The sequence below is a fragment of the Anomaloglossus baeobatrachus genome, chromosome 8, assembly GCF_048569485.1.
Source record: "Anomaloglossus baeobatrachus isolate aAnoBae1 chromosome 8, aAnoBae1.hap1, whole genome shotgun sequence".
Classification (NCBI taxonomy): Eukaryota; Metazoa; Chordata; class Amphibia; order Anura; family Aromobatidae; genus Anomaloglossus; species Anomaloglossus baeobatrachus.
The window spans coordinates 186692157-186718260 of NC_134360.1; the positions used below are offsets into that span (position 1 = coordinate 186692157).

Genomic DNA, 26104 nt, shown 5'->3' on the forward strand with positions numbered 1-26104 from the left:
CAGTGTCATCAAGAAGTTTAAAGCCCATGGCACTGTGGCTAACCTCCCTAGATGTGGAAGGAAAAGAAAATTTGACGAGAGATTTCAACGCAAGATTGTGCGGATGGTGGATAAAGAACCTCAACTAACATCCAAACAAGTTCAAGCTGCCCTGCAGTCTGAGGGTACAACAGTGTCAACCCGTACTATCCGTCAGTGTCTATATGAAAAGGGACTGTATGGTTGGATACCCAGGAAGACCCCACTTCTTACCCCGAGTCATAAAAAAGACAGACTGGAGTTTGCCAAAACGTACCTGAGAAAGCCTAAAACGTTTTGGAAGAATGTTCTCTGGTCAGATGAGACAAAAGTAGAGCTTTTTTGGAAAAGCCATCAACATATAGTTTACAGAAAAAAAAGAGGCATTCAAAGAAAAGTACACGATCCCTACAGTTAAACATGGCGGAGGTTCCCTGATGTTTTGGGGTTGCTTTGCTGCCTCTAACACTGGACTGCTTGACCGTGTGCATAGCATTATGAAGTCTGAAGACTACCAACAAATTTTGCAGCATAATGTAGGGCCCAGTGTGAGAAAGCTGGGTCTCCCTCAGAGGCCTTGGGTCTTCCATCAGGACAATGACCCAAAACACACTTCAAAAAGCACTAGAAAAGTGTTTAAGAGAAAGCACTGGAGACTACTAAAGTGGCCAGCAATGAGTCCAGACCTGAATCCCATAGAACACCTGTGGAGAGATCTCAAAATGGAAGTTTGGAGAAGGCACCTTTCAAACCTCAGGGACCTGGAGCAGTTTGCCAAAGAAGAATGGTCTAAAATTCCATCAGAGCATTGTAAGAAACTCATTGATGGTTACCGGAAGCTGTTATTTGCAGTTATTTTGGCTAAAGGTTGTGCAACCGAGTATTAGGGGTACATTGCACACTACGACATCGCAGGTATGATGTCAGTGGGGTCATGTCAAAAGTGACGCACTTCCTGCGTCGCTCTTGACATCGTAGTGTGTAAATCCTAGATGATACGATTAATGAGCGCAAAAGCGTCATAATCGTATCATTGGTGTGGCGTCGGCGAATTCCATAATTACGCTGACGCAACGATCCGATGTTGTTCGACGCTCCAGCGGCAGCATACATCACTGTGTGTGAAGTCGCAGGAGCGAGGAACATCTCCTACCTGCCTCCCGGCTGTAATGCGGAAAGAAGGAGGTGGGCGGGATGTTTACATCCCGCTCATCTCCGCCCCTACGCTCCTATTGGCTGCCTGCCGTGTGATGTCGCAGTGACGCCGCACGACCCGCCCCCTTAATAAGGAGGCGGTTCGCCGGCCAGAGCGACGCCGCACGACAGGTGAGTGCATGTGAAGCAGCTGTAGCGATAATATTCGGTACGGCAGCTATCACAATGATATCGCAGCTGCGACGGGGGCGGGGACTATCACGCTCTGCATCGCAGCATCGGCTTGCAATATCGTAGTGTGCAAAGTACCCCTAAGGCTATGGGTGCCAATACTTTTGTCTGGCTGATTTTTGGAGTTTTGTGTGAAATGATCAATGATTTGATTTTTGTTTCATTCTCTTTTGTGTTTTTCATTGCAAGCAAAATAAATGAAGATAATACCAAAGAATTTGTGATTGCAATAATTTTCAAGAATAAACTGAGTATTATCTGACAGACAGAATTGCAGGGGTGCCAATACTTTTGGCCAGCACTGTATGTATAGAATCAGAATGATAGCACCAGTATAGCACTGGCCTTAGTTTATATAGGAAAATCCTGATGGTTGGTTCTCTTTAACATCACATTTGGTGCCTGTTTTTGCCAGAACGGTAGTACTATTTATTTGCAGGGAATAGTCCAAAAAATGATAGTCAAAATCTGCAAGGAATTTGTGGCAGCTGGATCAGATGTACTCACCATTTGGTGAGCATAGGCAGTAAAGGGCACTCTGCCTTTATGTTAAGATCCACTGTTTTTAGTCCTTTTTTTCCTTTTGGATAAAGTGAATATACTTGGAAGAAAGCCAGCTTATGCTCTTTAGAACTCATACACTGCCAGAATCCTAAAGTTACACAAGTGTTAAAAGCAAATATTGGAGTCAGAGGAGTGCTCTATCTCGGCTTTGCATTTGTAGCTTTTCCATTTATGAAAAAGAGGCTTTTAAATGAACTGTATCTGATGTGCTTAAAACAAGGGTACGGAGATAAAAGGAATATGAGAAGGTAAAACCCTCCTTTATATAGTGAAGATTTATGTCAATTAATTCACTGCTTACAAATTCAGGTAATTTTAACATCTGGAAAGGACTTACTGTAAGCACTAACTGAATAACCCATTAGAACATTTGCAGATAGATTTGTCTTAAATTACTTTATTGGATTTTGCATTAGTATTTTTGTTACATGTTGGCTGCATTTGAATATGTGTTAAATTCTAAGTGCTTATATTAAAGAATAAACTTTTGCCAAAAAAGAAATGGTTGGACTTTGACAGAAATATTGCAAGGCGATTGATTTAGAAGTGCTAACATATTTGCCAAGCATTAAAACAGAGGAAATACACAAGTAAAAAGGAGCAATATTAGAGAAATGTTCAATATTATACACTTTGCTTGATGCAACATTGTATCATTACATCATTGAAAGTACATCCCTGCCAATATTATATTAATATCAAAAGCCACATATTGATTTTTCTTTTTCTTTTTACACTTTTCAATTCAAGATTTTAGTTTAGGCTCGGTTAACATGTCTTTTTGTAATCTGTTTGTAACAGATCCATATCAAACAGTAAATAAAAAAAGACAATGGCTTCTGAGTCTACTTCATGCACCCATAGACATAAAGCTCTTTTACACAGACTAATGTCAACTGAACCCACCAATACTGTCAAATTCACCCAACAGTCTAATATGTATCGGGGTGCTGGCAGACTGATGGTCAGAAGAGATGACTATCACTAGTGTTGAACGAGCACTAAAATGCTCGCATGCTCGGTACTCTAACTGAGCAGGTTGAACACTACTCAGACTATATCGACTTGGGTACTGAGTAAAATGTAAGACAATGGGAAACTCAAGTATTTTGCCAGAAAACCCTAACAAGAGGGCTGGGGAGGCTGGAAAATTGCTGAAATAAAAGGAAACAGCACAGTGAAGACATCTGGATGAATCTTTGACCCCACATCACTGCTGGGAACTAAATAAATTAATAAATAAATAATTGTAAAAAATGGGGTGGGGTCCCTAAGATAACTCAGCATCTGGCCACTTGTGTGGGGGTTGAACTGTTCTAAATTAAGCCAGATGTATAGTTCCTTTCTTTGGTAACTCAGTCCATTGTCTCATGTCAGACTGAGCAGAGCCCTATTGCCTGTTAATCATGGATTGCCTGCTAAATGTGAACTGTTTCAGCACTTTTCACTACATAATTCAGAGGAAAACTATGCAGTCAGATTGAACTAGCGATCAATGAGATAACAGGCATCTCCCACCAATCCTGCAACACACAATACCCTGAAGTGAAACAAAGGGGTATAAAAGGGGCCTTGCTCCTGTCACCAGATTCATATTCAACAAACCTTCAGCCTAGAATCCATCGTTCCAGCTGGAATCACAAAACTGCTTAAAGATTAATTCATTCTAAAGAACTTCAGCCTAAGATCCATGGTTCCAGTCTAAGGGGCACTTTGCACACTGCGACATCGCAGGTGCGATGTCGGTGGGGTCAAATTGAAAATGACGCACTTCCGGCATCGCATGCGACATCGCAGTGTGTAAAGGCTGGATGATACGATTAACGAGCGCAAAAGCGTCGTAATCGTATCATCGGTGCAGCGTCGGCGTAATCCATGATTACGCTGACGCGACGGTCCGATGTTGTTCCTCGCTCCTGCGGCATCACACATCGCTGTGTGTGAAGTCGCAGGAGCGAGGAACGTCTCCTACCGGCCTCACTGCGGCTTCCGTAGGATATGCGGAAGGAAGGAGGTGGGCAGGATGTTTACATCCTGCTCATCTCCGCCCCTCCGCTCTGATTGGCTGCCTGCCGTGTGACGTCGCAGTGACGCCGCACGACCCGCCCCCTTAACAAGGAGGCGGGTCGCCGGCCACAGGGACGTCGCACGGCAGGTGAGTGTGTGTGTGAAGCTGGCGTAGCGATAACTTTCGCTACGCCAGCTATCACCACATATCGCTGCTGCGATGGGGGCGGGCACTATCGCACTCGGCATCGCAGCATCGGCCTGCGATGTCGTAGTGTGCAAAGCCCGCCTAAGGATCACAGAACCACTTCATTGCTCAACGATGAGCTCGCACATTTGCTTGGAGAATGCAGGTTGGGACAATTCGGTGATTTAACTACATATATTGCTGTACTTGGTTAGATTTCTAAGCTTTCCGCTATCTCCTCTCAATGGGTGTCAGCCAAAAGCAGGGTGCTACTGACTGGGATAGTTGGCCCTGGGAACCCTGAAGCATGAAGATTCTATTATTCCTGGTGAGCCACAGAAAGGGCGAGACTCTGGATCTTGTACCATCTTGTGTTCTTGCTGGGAATGTGCAATAACCAATTAACTCTTTTCAATATAGGATTCCCTCACCCTGCATTGTCTGAGTACTGTTTTTCCCACAAGGAATGAGTGTGGGTGCTCAGTAGGATGAGCTCTGGTCCATATGGTGTTTCTGAAGACATTGAGGCATGCGGTGAGCGCATCCAATGACTCTTATGTTTCCACATTCCCCCCTATTTTTGATAATTATCAAATGTAAAGCAGGCAGCTCTGGGCTGATATTAACAAGCTGGAAAGGGCCATGGTTATTGGGCCCTTCTTAGCCTAAATATAATCAGCCTTCAGCCACCCGAGAAGTGGTGCATCCTTTTTTTTTTAATAATCTTCAGGTCAATCTCGAGCAATAACAACTTGATGGATAAATGCTATGTAGGAAGATTGATCTTGTTCTATGCTGTTATCTTGATAGTATCAAGCCATTGGTTTTCTGGTCTTCCTCTTTGCCTTGATCCTTCTATTCTTATAACCATGATGCCCTTCTCCAGTGACTGGTCTCTTTGTATGATGTGTCTAAAGTCAGCAAATTGTAGCTTGGTGATCCTTGCTTTGAATGATATGTCTGGCTTGATTTGTTCCAAAACTGATTTGTTTGTTTGTCTTGCCATCTATGTTATTAATAAGATACTTCTCCAGCACTACAGATCAAAGGCATTGATTATTTTTCTTTCTTGTTACTTTATTGTCCTTGTTCTGCATCCATGTATGACTACAGAAAAACACACAAGTGAAATGTTCCTCAATTTGAGGACCTTGTCCAGTGACTTCATTGGTGATTTGCTCACAGATATTCTCCTATTGAGTATAAGATGCACCAATTACGGTGCATTGCCCTTCTGTTACCATTTGTTCTGGTGTGGCTGAAGTTGGAGTAATATTTTCTGGGATTTATGTCAGCTGTGGAATGCCAGCTGGCATCAATCCCAGGGCTTACTAATAGAGAGATTTGAATCAGACACTCCCATTACTAATGCAGTGATCAAAAAAAAAAACCAACACACAGGAAAAAAGAGTTTATTTGAATAAAGACTCCTCCAAACTATCCCTCCTTCATCAACTGATTATCAAAAGGGTACCTACGAAGCTTCTCTGTCATAGTCCACATTCCCCAAATGCACCTCCAACGACTCTGAATAGCAGTAAAGGACAGCTATTCACAGGCTCCGGGAACTAATGACTACTCTCATCAGAGTCGCCTGCTCAATGCTGAACTCAGTGACACCCGTTGGGGAGTTGTTATGTGTGTGTGTGTGTGTGTTGTTTTTTGGGATTACAGGGTTAGTAATGGGGGTGTCTAATAGACGTCTTTCAATTTCTAACACCAGCTAACATTACACAGCTGACATCAACCCTCAAAAATATTACCCTGATGGCCACTGCACCAGGGCAATCAGAAAGAGCAGGGCAAAGCACCAGAATTGGCACATTTAGTGTGATGAGACAATTTTGGTGTGGTTGCAGGCGGATATTTTTAGGCTGGGAAGGGCCAAATTAGCATTGATCATCCCAGCCTTATAATATCGATGACATAATGTGGCCAGGCAATTACAGTAATGTCAGTAGCCAATATGGCTACAACAATATTGTGTAAAGCAGGCAATCCCCGCATGTTGATTGTCTGTCTCGAAACATGTAGGGCGGGGACTTGAGCATGGTGCTCAAGCATCCATGATACGCGATCGAATTACGAGCGTACTGATGAAGTATCGAGCAGTAGCAAGCATACTTGCTCTTCACTATCACCCATTTCCACTTGCAGACTGCCAATAGCATTGTTTACCTGGAGAAAAGCCACTGCCGATGCATCGACTATTGGTTTTCTCCTAGAGAACACAGGAGCACTTGACCAAATGACTGCTACGGTGCATGGGAGAGTCAGCTGAATTGGATGTTGGCAGAAGGATTGGTAAAAGTATTGTTCAGCTGACAGCCATCTAATGTGTATTGTCAGCTTTACACTGGAGAGTTTGATTTGAGACTGGGATCAAAATCGGTCACGTCTCCGTGATTATGTGTGGACAGCTGAGATAGCAAAAATATGCGGCCCTATCTTTGCTGTAAGTAATATAGACTATAGGGGGCATTGCTCTAGAATCACTGCGTTGAGAAACACGTGATGGTGCTCCGTGGCGCTGGATGTTAATCTCCCTAAGGTCAACCATCCTTACCTATGTAATATAACAAGAAGTAACAAGGCACTCCCAGGGTGTGATGAAAAAGTATATTTATTGTGCTTGAAGAGAACGTTTTCGGCCCAAATTGGACCTTCCTCAGTAGCACAAATGTGAGGAGGAATGTAGCATGGACTGCAGGCGCGGAATCCACCGCTACATGGCAGCCCCCATGCAGCGGTGGATTCCGCGCCTGCAGTCCATGCTACATTCCTCCTCACATTTGTGCTACTGAGGAAGGTCCAATTTGGGCCGAAAACGTTCTCTTCAAGCACAATAAATATACTTTTTCATCACACCCTGGGAGTGCCTTGTTACTTCTTGTTTTATGGCTTTGGAACCTGAAGTGCACCCCGGCATCTTTTGAAAATACATACGAAGGAAGTGCCGTTTTCTTCTTTATACCTATGTAATATAGACTATAGTTAGTAAGAAAATCACAGAATTTATACTAGGAAAAAAAACCCATCTGAATGAGCCCTACGGAATCTGTTTTTACTATAGGGGTTGTTGAACATCTGTAGTGTTATGGACATTTGCACTGCTAAAAAAAGAGACCCACTAATTGACCACCCCCAAAAAATCCAGGAAAGCAACAAAAAAACCACACACCCTCAAGAAAACAGATAGCAGACGAACAGAAATAAAATAGAAAACCTTTTATGACACTTCCACTTCCATCGAAATGGGTGGGCCCTATATTGCACCATTTTATGTCCTTCTTTGATCCCAAACCAGTCCAAAAATGAAAAAAACTACTGGATGTATGAACTAGAGATGACTGATCCTGCCAAGGATCGGATTGGTTCAAGATCGCCGAACCTATTTTAAATCGCTGATCTTATTGGTGATCCTAGCCAAACCCATTAAATTCAATGTGAGATAAAAGTGATGTGTTGTAAAATGGTGTAAGTGGGCTGCAAAAAAAAGGAAAAAAAGGGTTAAAGCAATAAATACTTACCGATTCTCCCCCGCAGCTGCAGCGCTACTTCCAGGGCCGAGAATTATCCCTCATCCATATTCACTGCTTTCCCCTTCCACCGGCGTCTTTGTCTGGCTGCCGTTGAACCATGCCTCCACCCTCTGAGACAGCATCTGTAATTGGTTGGAATCACAAATGCTGTCTGTGTCCTTATAATGGTGATAGATAAATAAATAAAACAATTGGCGTAGGGTCCCCAGTACTGATACCAGCAAAGATAATGCCGGCGGGCTGTAGCCCCCAGCCATGCATTTATCTTGGTTGTGTATTAAAATAAGAAAAACCGCATACACTTTTAATTTATTTTTTTAAATATTTAAATAAAAAAATGTAAAAATCAGCATGCGGTCCCCTCCAATTTTGATACCCAGCCAAGATAAAGCCCAACAGCTAGGTGCTGCTATTCTCATTCTGTGGAGGCCCAAGGTTATTGTCCCCCAGCCTAAAGATAGCAGCCTTGAGTCATCCAGAATTGTCGCATCCATTACATGTGACAATCCCAGCACTTTACCAGGCTCATCCCGATTACCCTGGTGCAGTAGCAATCGGGGTAATGAGGTGTTAATGACAGCTCACAGCTGTCACTAAGCCCTGGATTAGTGATGGGTAGGGGGTCTACGAGACCCCCTCTCACATTACTAATCTGTCAGTGAAAGTAAAGCGGGCTTTACACGCTACAACATATCTAACGATGTGTCTGCGGGGTCACGTCATAAGTGACGCACATCCGGCATCGTTAGTGGTGGTGTAGCGTGTGACAGCTACGTGCGATTGCGATTGAATGTAAAACCGTTCATTGCATACACGTCGTTTATTTGCTAAAAATTGTACGTCGGGTTGTTCAATGTTCCTGAGGCCGCACACATCGCTGTGTGTGACACCCCAGGAACGATGAACAGATCTTACCTGCGTCACTCGGCTCCCGCCGGTAATGCAGAAGGAAGGAGGTGGGCAGGATGTTTACGTCCCGCTCATCTCCGCCCCTCCGCTTCTATTGGCCGGCAGCATTGTGATGTCGCTGTGATGCCGAACGTCACTCCCACTCCAGGAAGTGGATGTTCGCCGCCCACATCGAGGTCGTATGGAAGGGTAAGTACGTGTGACGACAATTATTCGTTTGTGTGACACGGTCAACAAATTGAACGTGTCGCACATACGATGGGGGCGTGTCACATCACATACGATACCGTATGCTTAATTGTAAGGTGTAAAGCAGGCTTTAGAAAACACAAACACCAAAAAAATTCTTTATTTGAAATAAAACACAAAAAATACACCCCCTTTCACCCCTTTATAAACTCCAAAACACCCCTGCAGGTCCGACATAAATCCACACAGGGTCCCACGATGATTCCAGCTCTGCTGTATCTGAACTGACAGCGAACGATCATGGCACATGACTACCCGCTGTGAGCTCCAGGCAGAGAATCAATGAGTCACAGCAATTAGTAGTGACGTCACTTAAGTTAGTTGAGGTCACAGCTGGAGGTTCCTATGGTCCTCCACCTGTGATCGCAGGTAACCTCATTAAACTCAGTGAACTCACCTGTATCTCCTGGCAGAAAACTGCGTTTTTTTTGTCAAGAGATGAAGATTTGGTGCTGAAATTTTTACACCATATTTACGTTCCCACTCTGCTTCTCTTGGCAGAAAATTGCATCACTACTGCATCATCCCACATGAGAGCCATGAGGTGTAGATTGGGTGCATTAATATGGTGTAAAAATGTCATCACCAAATTTGCATCTCTTGGCCCAAAAATGCAAGAAAACAATTTTTCTGCCAGGAGGTGCAAATTTGGTGCTGGAATCTGGTGCATTTCCGCACCAAATGTGTACCTCCTGGCAGAAAACTTCACCAAACTCGAGTTAAAACCTTCTTTTACATTTTTGGGCCAAGAAATGTAGATTTGATGATGACATTTTCACATCGTATTCATGCACCCAATGTACACCTCCTGGCAAAAAAGCATAAAAACTGCATGGGGTATGATGCAGTAGTGATGCGATTCTTTTACCAGGAGGTGTAGATTGGGTGCAAAAATATGGTGTAAAACTTTCAACATCAAATCTACATCTCTTGGCAAAAAAAACGCACGGTTTTCTGCCAGGAGATGCAGGTCTCACCTGAGGTGAGGTCATTGACTTTACTGAGGTCACATGAGGTCAGGTTACCTGTGATGACAGGTGGAGGACCATGGGAATCTCCAGCTGTGACCACAAATAACCTGAGTGATGTCACTGCTTATCACACGGCTCAGTCTTTGCCTGAAGTCTGCAGCCGGGTCATGTTCTATGATCGTGCTCTGTGACTTCAGATATGTAGCAGAGCTGGAATCATCATGGGACCTCCTGGGGATTTTTTCGGACCTGCAGGGGTGTTTATGGGGTTAATAAAATGGTGAAAAAGGGTTTTTTTTGTGTTCTATTTCAAATAAAGGATTTTTTTTTGATGTTTGTGTTTATATTTACTTTCACTTATAGATTAGTAAAGGGGGGATCTTTTAGACCCTCTCCATTACAAGTCTAGAGCTTAGTGGCAGCTCTGGGCTATTAACCCCTTATTACCGCGAATGCCACTGAACTGAGAGTACCAGCACCCAGCTGTTGGCTTTATCATGGCTGGGTATCAAAACTGGGGGGACCACACGCTGTTTTGTTAAATTATTTGTTTAAATAATTAAAGAAAAAAGTCGCATGGGGTCCCCCTTATTTTGATACCCAGCCAAGATTAGCGCATGGCTGGGGGCTGCAGCCTGTAGCTGTATGCTTTATCTGTGCTGAGTATCATAATATGGGGGGACTCTACACCAAATGGTTTATTTATTTATTTTAACTCTACAATATAGACCCGCAAACCGAGTCTGTGATTGGTTGCAGGCAGACGTTGTCACCACACAGGCTGGAGACACATCTGATTGCAACTAATCACAGACACTGGTGGGCAGAGAAAGCAGTGCATATGCAAGAGGTTCATAAGCAGCCACGGAAGTGAATGGGCAGCCATGGAAGCAATGTACAGCCGCGACGGAGCCTCGGTAAGTATGAAGCTCTTACTTAATTCTTATTTTCTTTATTTTTATTTTATTTTTTTTTATTTCCTGAGTTGCTGGACCCAGATCAACACCTTGAGCCTGGGTCTGGTACTCAGGTAAGTTTGAAACAGAGTAGATCCGGACTTTTACAGTCCAGATCTGCCCATCACTAATCCTCATTAAAATCTATTGTGATCTTCACACCTCTGTGTTTTCACATAGACTGTGTGTCGGTGTGAATCACAAGAATGTCCAAGTGATTCACATTGAGACATGTCTGGTTTTATCCAGCAGCATGGATGAAATATATACAGTACATCGATGAATTTCATGTGACATCCATGTGCCGTCCATGTGCTGTAAGCTTGCTGTAGATGCTTAACATTGCAAAACATAGAGACGTTTTGTAATTTATAATAATAATAATAACGTATTATTTCTATAGCGCCAACATATTCTGCAGCGTTTTTCAATTCAGAAGGGACATGTACAGACAATTCGAGACAATACAAAATAACAAAATTAAGATACCAGGAGGATTGAGGGCCCTGCTCGTAAGCTTAGGGTACCTTCACACTTTAGCGATGCAGCAGCGATCCGACCAGCGATCTGACCTGGTCAGGATCGCTGCTGCATCGCTACATGGTCGCTGGTGAGCTGTCAAACAGGCAGATCTCACCAGCGACCAGTGAACAGCCCCCAGCCAGCAGCGACGTGCAAGCGACGCTGCGCTTGCACGGAGCCGCCGTCTGGAAGCTGCGGAGACTGGTAAGTAAGGTAAACATCGGGTATGGTTACCCGATGTTTACATTAGTTACCAGTGTGAGCAGGGAGCAGGGAGCCGCGCACACTGAGCGCTGGCTCCTTGCTCTCCTAGCTACAGTACACATCGGGTTAATTAACCCGATGTGTAATGCAGCTACATGTGCAGAGAGCAGGGAGCCGCGCACACTGCTTAGCGCTGGCTCCTTGCTCTCCTAGCTGCTGTACACATCGGGTTAATTAACCCGATGTGTACAGCAGCTACATGTGCAGAGAGCCGGAGCCGGCACTGGCAGCGTGAGAGCTGCAGAGGCTGGTAACTAAGGTAAATATCGGGTAACCACCTTGGTTACCCGATGTTTATCTTGGATACAGCTTACCTCAGCTGTCAGACGCCGGCTCCTGCTCCCTGCTCGCTTCATTTGTCGCTCTCTTGCTGTCACACACAGCGATCTGTGTGTCACAGCAGGAGAGCGGCTTTGAAGAAAACGAACCAGGGCTGTGTGTAACGAGCAGCGATCTCGCAGCAGGGGCCAGATCGCTGCTCAGTGTCACACACAGCGAGATCGCTAATGAGGTCACTGCTGCGTCACAAAAAGCGTGACTCAGCAGCGATCTCGGCAGCGAGCTCGCTGTGTGTGAAGCACCCCTTACAGTCTATGAGGAAATAGGGGAGGCACAAAAGGTGAATGGGGGGGGGGAGCTTGTTATATATGGTCCAGCCATCGATTTAATAGGGTATTCAAAACCAGCTGCATGAACCCGTCATCGGCCAGAATTTATACAGGTACAGGGGACAAGAAATGGAAGTAAATTTTTGTGTTATGAAGGGCAGAAAGGGACTAGATTAGATCAGGGCAGTGAGGTGATAAGGCCGCTTTCCACGCTGCGACATCGCTCAAGCGATCTCGTTGGGGTCACAGAATTTGTGACTCACATCCAGTCGCTTTAGCGATGTCTTTGCGTGTGACACCTATGAGCGATTTTGAATCATCGTAAAAACGGTCAAAATCGCTCATCGGTGACATGCCCCCCTGTTCTCGAATATCGCTGCTGCTCGGTGTACGAATTAGTTCGTAGCTCCTGCGGCAGCACACATTGCTACGTGTGACACCGCAGGAACGAGGAACCTCACCTTACCTGCGGCCGCCCACAATGAGGAAGGAAGGAGGTGGGCGGGATGTTATGTCCGCTCATCTCCGCCCCTCCACTTCTATTGGGCGGCGGTTCGGTGACGCTGCTGTGACATCGATGTGACGCTGAACGAACCGCTCCCTTAGAAAGGAGGCGGTTCTCCAGTCACAGCGATGTCACAGAGCAGGTATCTGCATGTGACGCTGCCGTAGCGATAATGATCGCTACGGCAGCGATCACACGATACCGCATGTACGATGGGGGCGCGTGCTTTCGCGCTCGACATCGCTGGCAATTGCTAGTGATGTCGTAGCGTGTAAAGCGGCCTATAGGCTAGTCTAAAAAAAAATGTGTTTTTAGGGCCCACTTAAAGGTGTGGATGTTGGGAATTAATTAATTTCGTTTTTCCTTTAAAGGGAACCTGTCACCAGATTTGGGGGCTATAAGCTGCGGCGACCACCAGTGGGCTCTTATATACAACATTCTAACATGCTGTATATAAGAGCCCAGGTCGCTCTGTAGAACGTAAAAATCACTTTATCATACTTACTTAAACAGTTGCTGCGGTGGAGTTGCGTCATATGGGCGTCTCTGTTCTCTGGTGCTGGTGCCTCCTCTTTCGGCCATCTTTGTTGTCCGTCTTCTGAAGCCGGGGTGCATGATACGTCCTACGTCATCCACACTCACCGGCATTGAGGTCCTGCGCAGACACACTTTGATCTGCCCTGAGCAGGGCAGTTCAAAGTATTGCAGTGCTTCTGCGCAGGACCGGCGAGTGTGTATGACATAGGATGTGTCAAGCACACAGGCTTCTGAAGAAGGACAAAGATGGACAAAAAAGGAGGCGTCGGCACTGGAGAACAGAGATGCCCATATGACCCAACTCCACTGCAGCGACCGTTTAGGTAAGTATTATAAAGTGATTTTTACGTTCTACACAGTGGCCTGGGCTCTTATATACAGCAAGTTAGAATGCTGTATATAAGAGCCCACTGGTGGTGGCTGCAGCTTATAGGTCCCAAATCTGCTGACGGTTCCCTTTAACCATTCTGGAAAAACACGGACGTCACACGGATGACACATACGTAGCCATGGATGACCACACGGATGGGCAGAACAGAACATGCCAGACATGAGTGTTTTGTGCTTATGTAAGAAGGAGGCCTTAAGGCCCTGTAACATGCAACGACATATCTAATGATATATATCGCCGGGGTCACGGACACTGTGATGCACATCCGGCATCGTTAGCGATGTCGCTGCGTGTGACGCCAACGAGCAACCGTTAACGATCAAAAATACTCACCTCATCGTTGATCATTGACACGTCGTTCATTTTCAAAAAATCATTGATTGTTGAGGTTGCAGGTTGCTCGTCGTTCCCGAGGCAGCACACATCGCTATATGTGACACCTCGGGAACGACAAACTATAGCTTACCTGCGGCCGCCGGCACTGAGGAAGGAAGGAGGTGGGTGGCATGTTATGGCCGCTCATCTCTGCCCCTCGCTTCTATTGGGCGGTTGCTTAGTGACGCCGCTCTGACGCCGCACGAACCGCCCCCTTAGAAAGGAGGCGTTTCGCCGGCAACAGCGACGTTGCTAGGCAGGTAAGTCCATGTGACGGCTGCGAATGATATTGTGCGCCACGGGCAGCGATTTGCCTGTGACGCACAAACTACGAGGACTCGCTGCGTGTGACGGGGCCTTTACATGTACTAGTGCAGTCCGTAAAACAAACAAGTGGACCAGACTAATGCTAGCAGTGATTATTTGGAAACTTCCTGATTCAAAATCTGGCCATGTGAACAAGGTTTTAGTTTTGCTATTTACTTACTGGCGTTCATACCATACTAAGATGCTAAATGAGAGTCTGTGTAAACTGACACCTGCAAATCCATACAACTAAATTTGTTTTTGCCATTAACACTTACATGGATATTGTAAAAATGTCATCTTTGGTCATAACTTAACACATCACCTTTTTTTTATAAAACTGGAGCAATGCAAACTGAAAATAAAACTAAACACAATGCTCGATAACATTTACTGAAAATAGTTACCTGTATGAGCAGCAGGAGAAAATTCTGTGTCCGAAGTTATACAAACACAATCATTCTCCATTTCCCTTTGTGGGCAGCTAGATGGGACAGATGGTGCGTGTGACGGGAAACTTCAGAAAATTCCCCAAAATCCAAATGAAATGTTTCCTTCTATATGTTTATCAGATCCAGGCAGGAAATCTCCGGTAAGCTCCTCACATCATGATAACAATAGTCCTTTAAGTCTTATGAATATCTTCCTGATCTATTGTCAGCTGATATTTGTTTATGATGATTTTTATATAGTTCAATCAACAAGAAGAGGCCGGAGCAGCTGAGGAAACTGAAAGTAAAAGCCAACCTCTTCCCTCACTTGTAAACAGGCTGTCAGATATAGCAGTGATATAGCAGTGGGTATGACATGAGCTATTACCGGAAGAGATAGTACTGTATAATACACGATCAACCCTAATGTTAACCCCTTCACCACGGAGCCTGTTTTTACCTTCATGACCAGGCCAAATTTTTCAATTCTAACCGGGAGTCACTTTGTGATGTAATATCTCTGCAACGCGTCAACGGATCCCGGTGATTCTGAGATTGTTTTTTTCCCATTTCATGTTGTACGTCATGTTAGTGGTACATTTTGGTCAATATAATTTCTAGATATTTAAGGAAATATCAAACATTTTGCAAAAAAATTTGAAAATTTCCCAATTTTCAAACTTTATGCCCTCAAACAAGATAGTTATAGCACACAAAATAATTAATAAATAACAATTCCCACATTTTTACTTTACAAAATCACTAAATGGGCCTGAGGATAATATATATACCTATCCTCAGGCACCTTTAGTTAGCTGCTCTTGGGATGCAACATCTGCCACCCTCAATTTATTGGATCTTGTCCCCTGATGAACTTCGTGGACCTTATGTGGAGAAATGAGTGGGGAGTCTTTCTTGAGATTCCTTTGTAAGATTACACATTGGTGTGGTTATATACCTGTGATTATTGGTCATGGGTTTGCATATTTATTTTTAAATGTGTGTTGGTGCATTTTGAGTACAGCACAAGGTATATTAGAGAACTCTAGGCATTTCTCACTGTGAATTGGGGTGCCCCAACCCTAGGGTATCATACCCTCCATTGATAGGGAGGGATATATATATATATATATTTATATATATATATATATATATATATATATATATATATATATATATATATGTGTGTCGCCCGCCTGCAGCGATCGCCCCAGGGACTCCACTCCACCTTCAGGGACGCCATAGGGTCTCCACTCGTTGGTATCTCTGGCCACAGGTATGTCAGGTTTATTTACATGGGAGTCGTGATGCCACTCACGATTTGTGGTCAGGGTTATGGGTGACCGCCACTGCAGGTTTAACGAGCGTCTGGGGCTGATGGGGTCTGCAGTCAGATGGTATGGCCTCCCGTGAGTGAGGCTAGCCCCAGGGGCTCGGGTGCGTGGAACAACAGGTCCCAAAATAATTCAGGCTCAGTCTGTATAGTCTTTTAACTTGTTTACTCACTGTCAGATGTTCTGTGAGGAACCGGTTCGAGGCTAAGATTAACCAGGAGGGACCAGGTATTCTTTAGGCCGGTCTGAGGGTAACCATTAACTCGCCTTCCTAGCATTTCTTGTTTCGGATAACCCCCGACTTGAAGTACCGTGGGATACATCCAGGGAAGTCGCTACTGCCTTTTCTCCCCTTTTTGGACCGTTTGCCAGCAGCGTGGACCAAGGAAGATGGCTCCTTGCTTGATCCTCCTTATGGGCCCCCTCATTGCTGCTGAGGTTCGGACTCTAGTTGGTTGGTGTGGGACTTGTCGTTCTCCTCACCGGCAGGTTTAGCAGATCATTAAATGTACATCTACTCTAGGGATCTATTTCCCATGCGTGCCTAGTCACCAGAGTCTCTGTACTCGACCAGCTGACTTCTTCAGCGTCTTTCTGACCGACTTGCTGGTAACCGTTCTCCCCCAATAACGGCTACTACACATGCAGGGTCTAACTAGCATGTCAGCGCGCGTCTCTCCTCCAGCATCCTCTCTCTGCGCCTACTGCTACCAGACTGGCTAACTCCTCCTACTTTCCTTACAGCTGCTGCCGTCTTAGCTTCCAGCTCCTCCCACTACATCCCTTGCTGAGATGTGGCGGCAAGCCCCCTCTTGTGTCTGCCCTTGGGTCCCCTCTCAAGGTGTGGGAGACCTGGTTGCTTTGTGTCTGTGCGTACAAACCCTATTTCAGCCTTTAGAATTACCTGGAAGTACTGCCCCAGCATGGGTGCAGTACTCAGTGGCGCCTGACCAGGTCAGTGGCACCACATTTATATATATATATATATATATACTAGAAGGTGGCCCGATTCTACGCATCGGGTATTCTAGAATTTCCGTATTGTGTAGTTCATGTATGATTTTTGTTATATATATATATATATATATATATATATATATATATATATAGAGAGAGAGAGAGAGAGATGTTGTTGTCTGTAGTTACCAAGTGTTTGTGTAGGCGCTGTACATGTTCTGGGTGTTGTCTGGGTGTGACGGGGGTGAGAGCGGTGTTGTATGTGTGTTGCGTGTGTTGTGTTGTTTGTGGAGCGCTGTGTGTCTGTAGCGTTGTGTGTGTGTTGCGCGGTTTGTGTGTGTGGTGTGTTTTGGGGGGAGGTATGTTTTGTGCAATGTGTGTGTTGTGCGGTATGTGCGTATATTTGTGTGTGCCGCGGTGTTTGTGTGTTGGGTGTTGTGTGTGTGCAGCGTTGTCTGTGTGTGTGGGTGTCTGTGTAGGGCAGTTGTTTGTGGTTCCCAGTGTGTGTGTGTGTGTGGTGTGTTGTGCAGTGCGCGCGCGTGTGTGTGTGCATCAGCCTCTCTTCTCTCAGCCTACCTCTCCCAGCCTCCCTCCTCCCAGCCTCCCTCAGCATCAGCCTCCCTCTCCCAGCCTCCCCAGCATCAGCCTCCGCCAGCATCAGCCTCTCTCCTTCCAGCCTCCTCCAGCATCAGCCTCCCTCTCCCAGCCTTCTCCAGGATCAGCCTCTCTCCTCCCAGCCTCCGTCCTCCCAGCCTTCCCCAGCATCAGCTTTCCCCTCCCAGCCTCCCTCAGCATCAGCCTTCCCCAGCATCAGCCTCTCTCCTCCCAGCCTCAGCCTCTCTCCTTCCAGCCTCCCCCAGCATCAGCCTCTCTCCTTCCAGCTTCCCTCAGCATCAGCCTCCCCTTCCCAGCCTTCCCCAGGATCAGCCTCTCTCCTCCCAGCCTCCTTCCTCCCAGCCTCCCCCTCCCAGCCTCCCTCAGCATCAGCCTTCCGCTCCCAGTTTCCCCCAGCATCAGCCTCCCCATGCATCAGCCTCCACCAGCATCAGCCTCTCTCCTTCCAGCCTCCCCCAGCATCAGCCTCCCCTTCCCAGCCTTCCCCAGGATCAGCCTCTCTCCTCCCAGCCTCCTTCCTCCCAGCCTCCCTCAGCATCAGCCTTCCGCTCCCAGTCTCCCCCAGCATCAGCCTCCCCAAGCATCAGCCTCCACCAGCATCAGCCTCTCTCCTTCCAGCCTCCCCCAGCATCAGCCTCTCTCCTTCCAGCCTCCCTCAGCATCAGCCTCCCGTTCCCAGCCTTCCCCAGGATCAGCCTCTCTCCTCCCAGCCTCCTTCCTCCCAGCCTCCCGCAGCATCAGCCTTCCCCTCCCAGTCTCCCCCAGCATCAGCCTCCCCAAGCATTAGCCTCTCTCCTTCCAGCCTCCCCCAGCATCAGCCTCCCCAAGTATCAGCCTCCACCAGCATCAGCCTCCCTCGTCCCAGCCTCCCCCTCCCAGCCTCCCCCAGCATCAGCCTCTCTCCTCCCAGCCTTCCCCATGATCAGCCTCTCTGCTCCCAGCCTCCTCCAGCACGCCGTGCTCCTCTGCCGACACTCACACACCCGATCGCATCCACTCACACACACCCGATCGCATCCACTCACACACACCCGATCGCATCCACTCACACACACCCGATCGCATCCACTCACACACACCCGATCGCATACACTCACACACACAGACACTGACGATATCGCACATACGCGCTTATACTCACAACATCCGGGGATATCACATGCTTCTGGCCATGTGATCCTCCCGCAGGTCCTGGAAGCTCACAACAGCACAGTCCCGCCGCCGAGAAGCAAGCGATATCCCAGGATGTTGTGAGTATGTGGATGCGATGTGATGTGTGAGGTGTGTGTGATCTGATTTGTGTGTGTGTATGTGTGTGTGTGTGTGTGTATGTGTGTGTGTGTGTGTATGTGTGTGCTGTTATGTGTGTGCTGTTATGTGTCTGTATTTTCCGCCGTTGCAGGACCTTGATGTGTGGATGCGATGTGATGTGTGTGTTATGTGTGTGTGAGAGTGAGTGTGAGCCGGTGTACACTGGTAACTATGATACACATCGGGTAACTAAGGGACCTTAGTTACCCGATGTGTATAATGGTTACCAGCTTTCACGGCCTCCGTCAAGATGCCAGCATCGCAAGGTTATGTCTGGCGCTGCTGGGATCGTGACGGAGCCGGTGTAGAAGCAAGCGATATCCCAGCATGTTGTGAGTGTGTGGATGTGATGTGTGAGAGTGAGTGTGAGAGTGAGTGTGATCTGATGTGTGTGTGTGTGTACTCACCTGGGAGTCGCGGCTCCGTGTCAGTTGGGGCAGAGCGAGCGTGCATTGCGTGAGGGGGGCGGGGCCTGCAGAGAGCCGGGGCGAGAGGCCAATCCGTGTGGGGGGGCGGGGCCATGGCGAGCCCAGCGGCCAATCAGCTTTGTGTCACCGTAAGGACACAATTTCGGAGCATGACAGACAGACAGATAGACAGACAGACAGACAGACAGACAGAATAAGGCAATTATATATATATAGATAAGTACCCTGCCTTTACTAATGTTGTATGGTTGTTGATCATATGACTTTTTTGTATAATTATTAAAAGTTAATTTTTAACTGTTTTTTTTCTATTTTTGGTTCTTTTTGTGCCTAAAAAGTAGAAACTCCCATAAGCCACCACATTTTGTAAACCATACCCCTCAAGGAATTTCTCTAAATGTGCGGTGAGAACCTTGAACCCACAAGGTGCTTCACAGATTTACTGTTGAATTGTGAAAATCAAACAATAATTTGTAACCACAAAAATGTTACTTTAACCCCAAATTGTTTCATTATTCACAAGGGTAACAGGAGAAATAGACCATACATTTTGTTGTGCAATACCTCCTCAGTACACTAATACCTCATATGTGGTGGAAAACTACTGTTTAGGCACACAGCAGGGTTTGGAAGAGAAGGAACACTAATTGAATGTCAAAGCACTGTTTTGGCTGGGATAGCAAACAATATGTCACATTTCAAGAGCCTCTGACATGCCAAAACAGTAGAAACCCACAACAAGTGAACCCATTCTGGAGACTACACCACTTAAGGAATTCATCTAGGGATATAGTGAGCAATTTTAACACCCAGGTGAATCACGTAATTGTGTAACATTGGGTTATGAAAATAAAAAACTACCATTTATTTCAACTAAAATGTTGCTTTGGCCCCAAAGTGTTAATTTTCAAGAAGAGTAATAAGGAAAATGTCCGGATCCACTTAGTTTCAAACATACCCGAATGCCAGACCCGGGTCCGGGATTCCGGGTGTTTGATCCAAATTCGGAACTCGAAAAAAAATATAAAGAAAGAAAATAAGAATGAAGAAGGTGGATCATACTTACAGAGGCTCCAGTGTGGCTGTACACTGCTCGCATGGCCTCTCCTTCACTTCCTGGGCCACTCATCATTGCTCATCCATATGCACTGCTTGCCCTGCCCACCGGCCATCGTGGCGTCTGTGATTGGTTGCAGTCAGATGCGCCCCCAGCCTGTGTGACAGAGTCTGCCTGCACCTAATCACAGGTGCTGTCTGCTGGTGAGTATCATGGTATAAAAATAAATAAATAAAACATCCGAGCCAGGATGCGATAATCTCGGGCAGCTACAGGTTGTTATTCTTAGGCTGGGGGGGTGGTCTAATCACCATAGGCCTCCCCAGACTGAGAATACCAGGCCCAGCTGTCAGGCTTTATCATGTCTGGGTATTAAAATTGGGGGGGATGGGGGGACCACACACAGTTTTTTTTAAAATAGGGTCTGCTGGAAAAATATTTGAGTTCAACGTACACTTCCATTTTTCTCGGACCCGCTCGATTCAAGTAATGAGCACTCAAGTACATTAGTGTCCGCTTATCACTAGAGATTAACCCTTTTGAATATGTGAATCCCTAAACTATACTTTAATGTTAAAACAGAAAACTGTTTTATTGACTGAATTAAAAAAGTACCGGTAATCATTTAAAAATCATGCGTAGCGTCATCCAACCTTTTCAATTTTTAGCTAGATTTCTTTTAAGTGTGTCTGCCCTTTCCAAGGCACAAATTGACACTAGTACACTTTATTTTAATGATTTGATAATATCTTGAAATTATAATTTCAGTCTAATTTTTTCTTTCTTTCAAAATAGGAAATGTTTAAACATGATAATATCTCACCCTAAGGATAACTGGGATTTGCATCCAAATATAGCATAATAATGTTTTCTGGTGCCAATGCGTGAGATGCAAATTATCAGACAAAGAAAGTAAAAATTTCTCATGCATCACATCCGTAACCAATATTGATCCTGAATTTTACTAGTGCAGGGTACATATTTTAAAGGTGAAGCTGAAGTTTAAAATTGACTATAGTGAAATAATGATAACACTATGAAATTTTGTTAGATGTTTCCTGGAGATGTGGGAACGTGTTGCACAAACCCCTTTACAACTGGCCATATTCCCTACCATGCCACGTTCCACATACGTAATGTTCAAGAATGATGACCTAGCATTCTGCCCTTTCACCAAATAAAATTGGGATAATGCTGCCCTATGGAAAATGGGTGCACCACCTGGGAGATTTGTCAACACTTCCTGAAGTCTAGGAGGTGTTCTCCCTTCATTATCTGTTTCCTTAGCCTCCAATCTGATTGACAGTTCCTATTGTAAGGAACTATGTGTCAGGCTCATGACTGTTTTTTTTCCCCATATTTTCTACCATAAATTTTCACTGTCCTTCAGTGTATGCTTACTCTAGCATATAAACATTTGATCTAATTTTCATTCACATAGCCTTCCTATATTCTGCATGAGTCCCCACATAGCCTTCTCATCAGACAGTATGAGCACTCACATAGCCTCCTAAATGCAATATGAGACCCCACATAGACCTCCTATATATAGTATGAGCTGCAACATAGCCCTCCTACTAGGGGCATAATGGTCGCAGGAATCGCAACTATGACCGGGCCTGGTGGTCAGGGGAATCACTGATGCCAGCTCCTGCTTCAGCTATTTATGTACTGTGATAAACGCTAAACATAAGCTGGCAATTTTCATTGGTGTCCAAGTGACTGAGAAAGTGGGACATATATACCAGGCAGGAGACAAATATGCCATGATGGGGCTATATATACCAGCAGGGTCCCAGATTGGGGACATATACGAGTAGGGGTCCCAGGATGGGGACATATATACCAAGAGGGACCCAGGATGGCAATATATATATATACAGTTAGGTCCAGAAATATTTGGACAGTGACACAATTTTCGCGAGTTGGGCTCTGCATGCCACCACATTGGGTTTGAAATGAAATCTCTACAACAGAATTCAAGTGCAGATTGTAACGTTTAATTTGAAGGTTTGAACAAAAATATCTGATAGAAATTGTAGGAATTGTACACATTTCTTTACAAACACTCCACATTTTAGGAGGTCAAAAGTAATTGGACAAATAAACCAAACCCAAACAAAATATTTTTATTTTCATTATTTTGTTGCGAATCCTTTGGAGGCAATCACTGCCTTAAGTCTGGAACCCATGGACATCATCAAACGCTGGGTTTCCTCCTTCTTAATGCTTTGCCAGGCCTTTACAGCCGCAGCCTTCAGGTCTTGCTTGTTTGTGGGTCTTTCCGTCTTAAGTCTGGATTTGAGCAAGTGAAATGCATGCTCAATTGGGTTAAGATCTGGTGATTGACTTGGCCATTGCAGAATGTTCCACTTTTTTTCACTCATGAACTCCTGGGTAGCTTTGGCTGTATGCTTGGGGTCATTGTCCATCTGTACTATGAAGCACCGTCCGATCAACTTTGCGGCATTTGGCTGAATCTGGGCTGAAAGTATATCCCGGTAAACTTCAGAATTCATCCGGCTACTCTTGTCTGCTGTTATGTCATCAATAAACACAAGTGACCCAGTGCCATTGAAAGCCATGCATGTCCATGCCATCACGTTGCCTTCACCATGTTTTACAGAGGATGTGGTGTGCCTTGGATCATGTGCCGTTCCCTTTCTTCTCCAAACTTTTTTCTTCCCATCATTCTGGTACAGGTTGATCTTTGTTTCATCTGTCCATAGAATACTTTTCCAGAACTGAGCTGGCTTCATGAGGTGTTTTTCAGCAAATTTAACTCTGGCCTGTCTATTTTTGGAATTGATGAATGGTTTGCATCTAGATGTGAACCCTTTGTATTTACTTTCATGGAGTCTTTTCTTTACTGTTGACTTAGAGACAGATACACCTACTTCACTGAGAGTGTTCTGGACTTCAGTTGATGTTGTGAACAGGTTCTTCTTCACCAAAGAAAGTATGCGGTGATCATCCACCACTGTTGTCATCCGTAGACGCCCAGGCCTTTTTGAGTTCCCAAGCTCACCAGTCAATTCCTTATTTCTCAGAATGTACCCGACTGTTGATTTTGCTACTCCAAGCATGTCTGCTATCTCTCTGATGGATTTTTTCTTTTTTTTCAGCCTCAGGATGTTCTGCTTCACCTCAATTGAGAGTTCCTTAGACCGCATGTTGTCTGGTCACAGCAACAGCTTTCAAATGCAAAACCACACACCTGTAATCAACCCCAGACCTTTTAACTACTTCATTGATTACAGGTTAACGAGGGAGACACCTTCAGAGTTAATTGCAGCCCTTAGAGTCCCTTGTCCAATTACTTTTGGTCCCTTGAAAAAGAGGAGGCTATGCATTACAGAGCTATGATTCCTAAACCCTTTCTCCGATTTGGATGTGAAAACTCTCATATTGCAGCTGGGAGTGTGCACTTTCAGCCCATATTATATATAATTGCATTTCTGAACATGTTTTTGTAAACAGCTAAAATAATAAAACTTTTAGTCACTGTCCAAATATTTCTGGACCTAACTGTATATATATATATATATATATATATTTATTTTTATATATATATATATATATATATATATATATATATATATATATATATATATATATATATATATATATCAGAATGGTGACATATATACCAGGATGGAGGACATATATACTATGATGGGACTATATATATACCAGGATGGAGGACATATATACCAAGATGGGAACACATATTAACATATACCAGGATGAGGGACATACTTACCAGGATGGGAGGCATATATACCAGGATGGGTAACATATACAGTACAGACCAAAAGTTTGGACACACCTTCTCGGAAACCACTGCTAAGAAAAGGCAACAAGCAGAAGACTTGTTTGGGCTAAAGAAAACATGGAATGGACATTAGACCAGTGGAAATCTGTGCTTTGGTCTGATGAGTCCAAATTTGAGATTTTTGGATCCAACCACCGTGTCTTTGTAGAAAAGGTGAACGGATGGACTCTACATGGCTGGTTCCCACCATGAAGCATGGAGGAGGAGATGTGATGGTGTGGGGGTGCTTTGCTGGTGACACTGTTGGGGATTTATTAAAAATTGAAGGCATACTGAACCAGCATGCCTACTACAGCATTCTTGCAGCGCCGTGCTATTCCATCCGGTTTGTGTTTAGTTGGACCATCATTTATTTTTCAACAGGAGAATGACCCCAAACACACCTCCAGGCTGTGTAAGGGCTATTTGACTAAGAAGGTGAGTGATGGGGTGCTATGCCAGATGACCTGGTCTCCACTCACCAGACCTGAACCCAATTGAGATGGTTTAGGGTGAGCTGGACCGCAGAGTGAAGGCAAAAGGGCCAACAAGTGCTAAGCATCTCTGGGAACTCCTTCAAGACTGTTGGAAAACCATTTCCAGTGACTACCTCTTGAAGCTCATCAAGAGAATGCCAAGAGTGTGCAAAGTAGTAATGAAAGCAAGAGGTGGCTACTTTGAAGAACCTAGAATATGAGACATATTTTCAGTTGTTTCACACTTTTTTAAGTATTTCATTCCACATGTGTTAATTCATAGTTTTGATGCCTTCAATGTGAATCTACAATTTTCAGAGTCATGAAAATAAAGAAAACTCATTGAATGAGAACGTGTGTCCAAACCATTGGTCTGTACTGTATGCTAGGATGGGGACATATTTTCCAGGAAGGAGCCCAGGATGGGGTAAATAAGAACATGATGGGGGACATTACAACATAGTAGGGACGACTAGTATGCCTTTATAGGATTTACAATGCTAAATGTGTGCATAAATATACATACATCTGACCAACATGCAGGTGGGGGATACAGGTCCATATTTTGCACCAGGATTCATAGATTCAGTAGACCACTGCGCAACCAGCTCTGTCCTCACCTATTGTACCATCACCCATTCCCTGTAGACTGTGAGCCCTCGCGGGCAGGGTCCTCTCTCCTCCTATACCAGTCTGTCTTGTACTGTTAATGATTGTTGTACGTATACCCTCTTTCACTTGTAAAGCGCCATGGAATAAATGGCGCTATAATAATAAATAATAATAATAATAATAACTCGAGTTACGCTACTGTCTCCTACCCTTCATAGAGTGTGAGTCCCCGTGAGGCATTCTAAATACAGTGTAAATTACCACATAGACTCTATATGTACATACAAACATCCCATACACATATAAGAAAAACAACACATACTCACCATCCTCCCATTCCCCAGAGCTCTTCTTCAGTGCACTGACTCTTCGTACAGCACAAGCAATCAAGTGAAGTGATGGGCGATCCCCCCGATGGTTGGGATTGGGAGCCTCACATGATCGTTTTGTAAAGATCGGGATCGGGATCCAGATAACATGATCTTGTGTCCGATCACCGATCTCGGGCTTTACAGTTATGGGATGTGGCGGGGGGGCTGTAAAATAAAAAATATAGTTAATAATAAACATTGTCAATTATACTTACAGGTCTCGTGACGCATCCTGCAGACTCTGTCTCCCGGGGCTTCTGCTTCTGAGTCCGATCATTACTTTGCCCTCTCGGTAACCAGCACTGACTAAAGGACCTTCCGTGAGGTCAAGGCCATGTGACCAGTCAGGTGTGGATGTTGTATTACCTTGTTGGTTACAGACTGGTCACATGACTATGACA

General features: G+C 45.0%; 1 long non-coding RNA gene across 1 annotated transcript in view; it reads right to left on the bottom strand.

Annotated features, from left to right (window-relative positions):
• Positions 1 to 14859, bottom strand: part of LOC142249380 (uncharacterized) — a 74943-nt gene extending 60084 nt beyond the window's left edge. Inside the window, exon 1 of the long non-coding RNA XR_012725042.1 lies at positions 14705 to 14859. This is a non-coding gene — a long non-coding RNA (uncharacterized LOC142249380). The remainder of the gene's footprint in view (positions 1 to 14704) is intronic.
• Positions 14860 to 26104: the final 11245 nt, after the last annotated feature.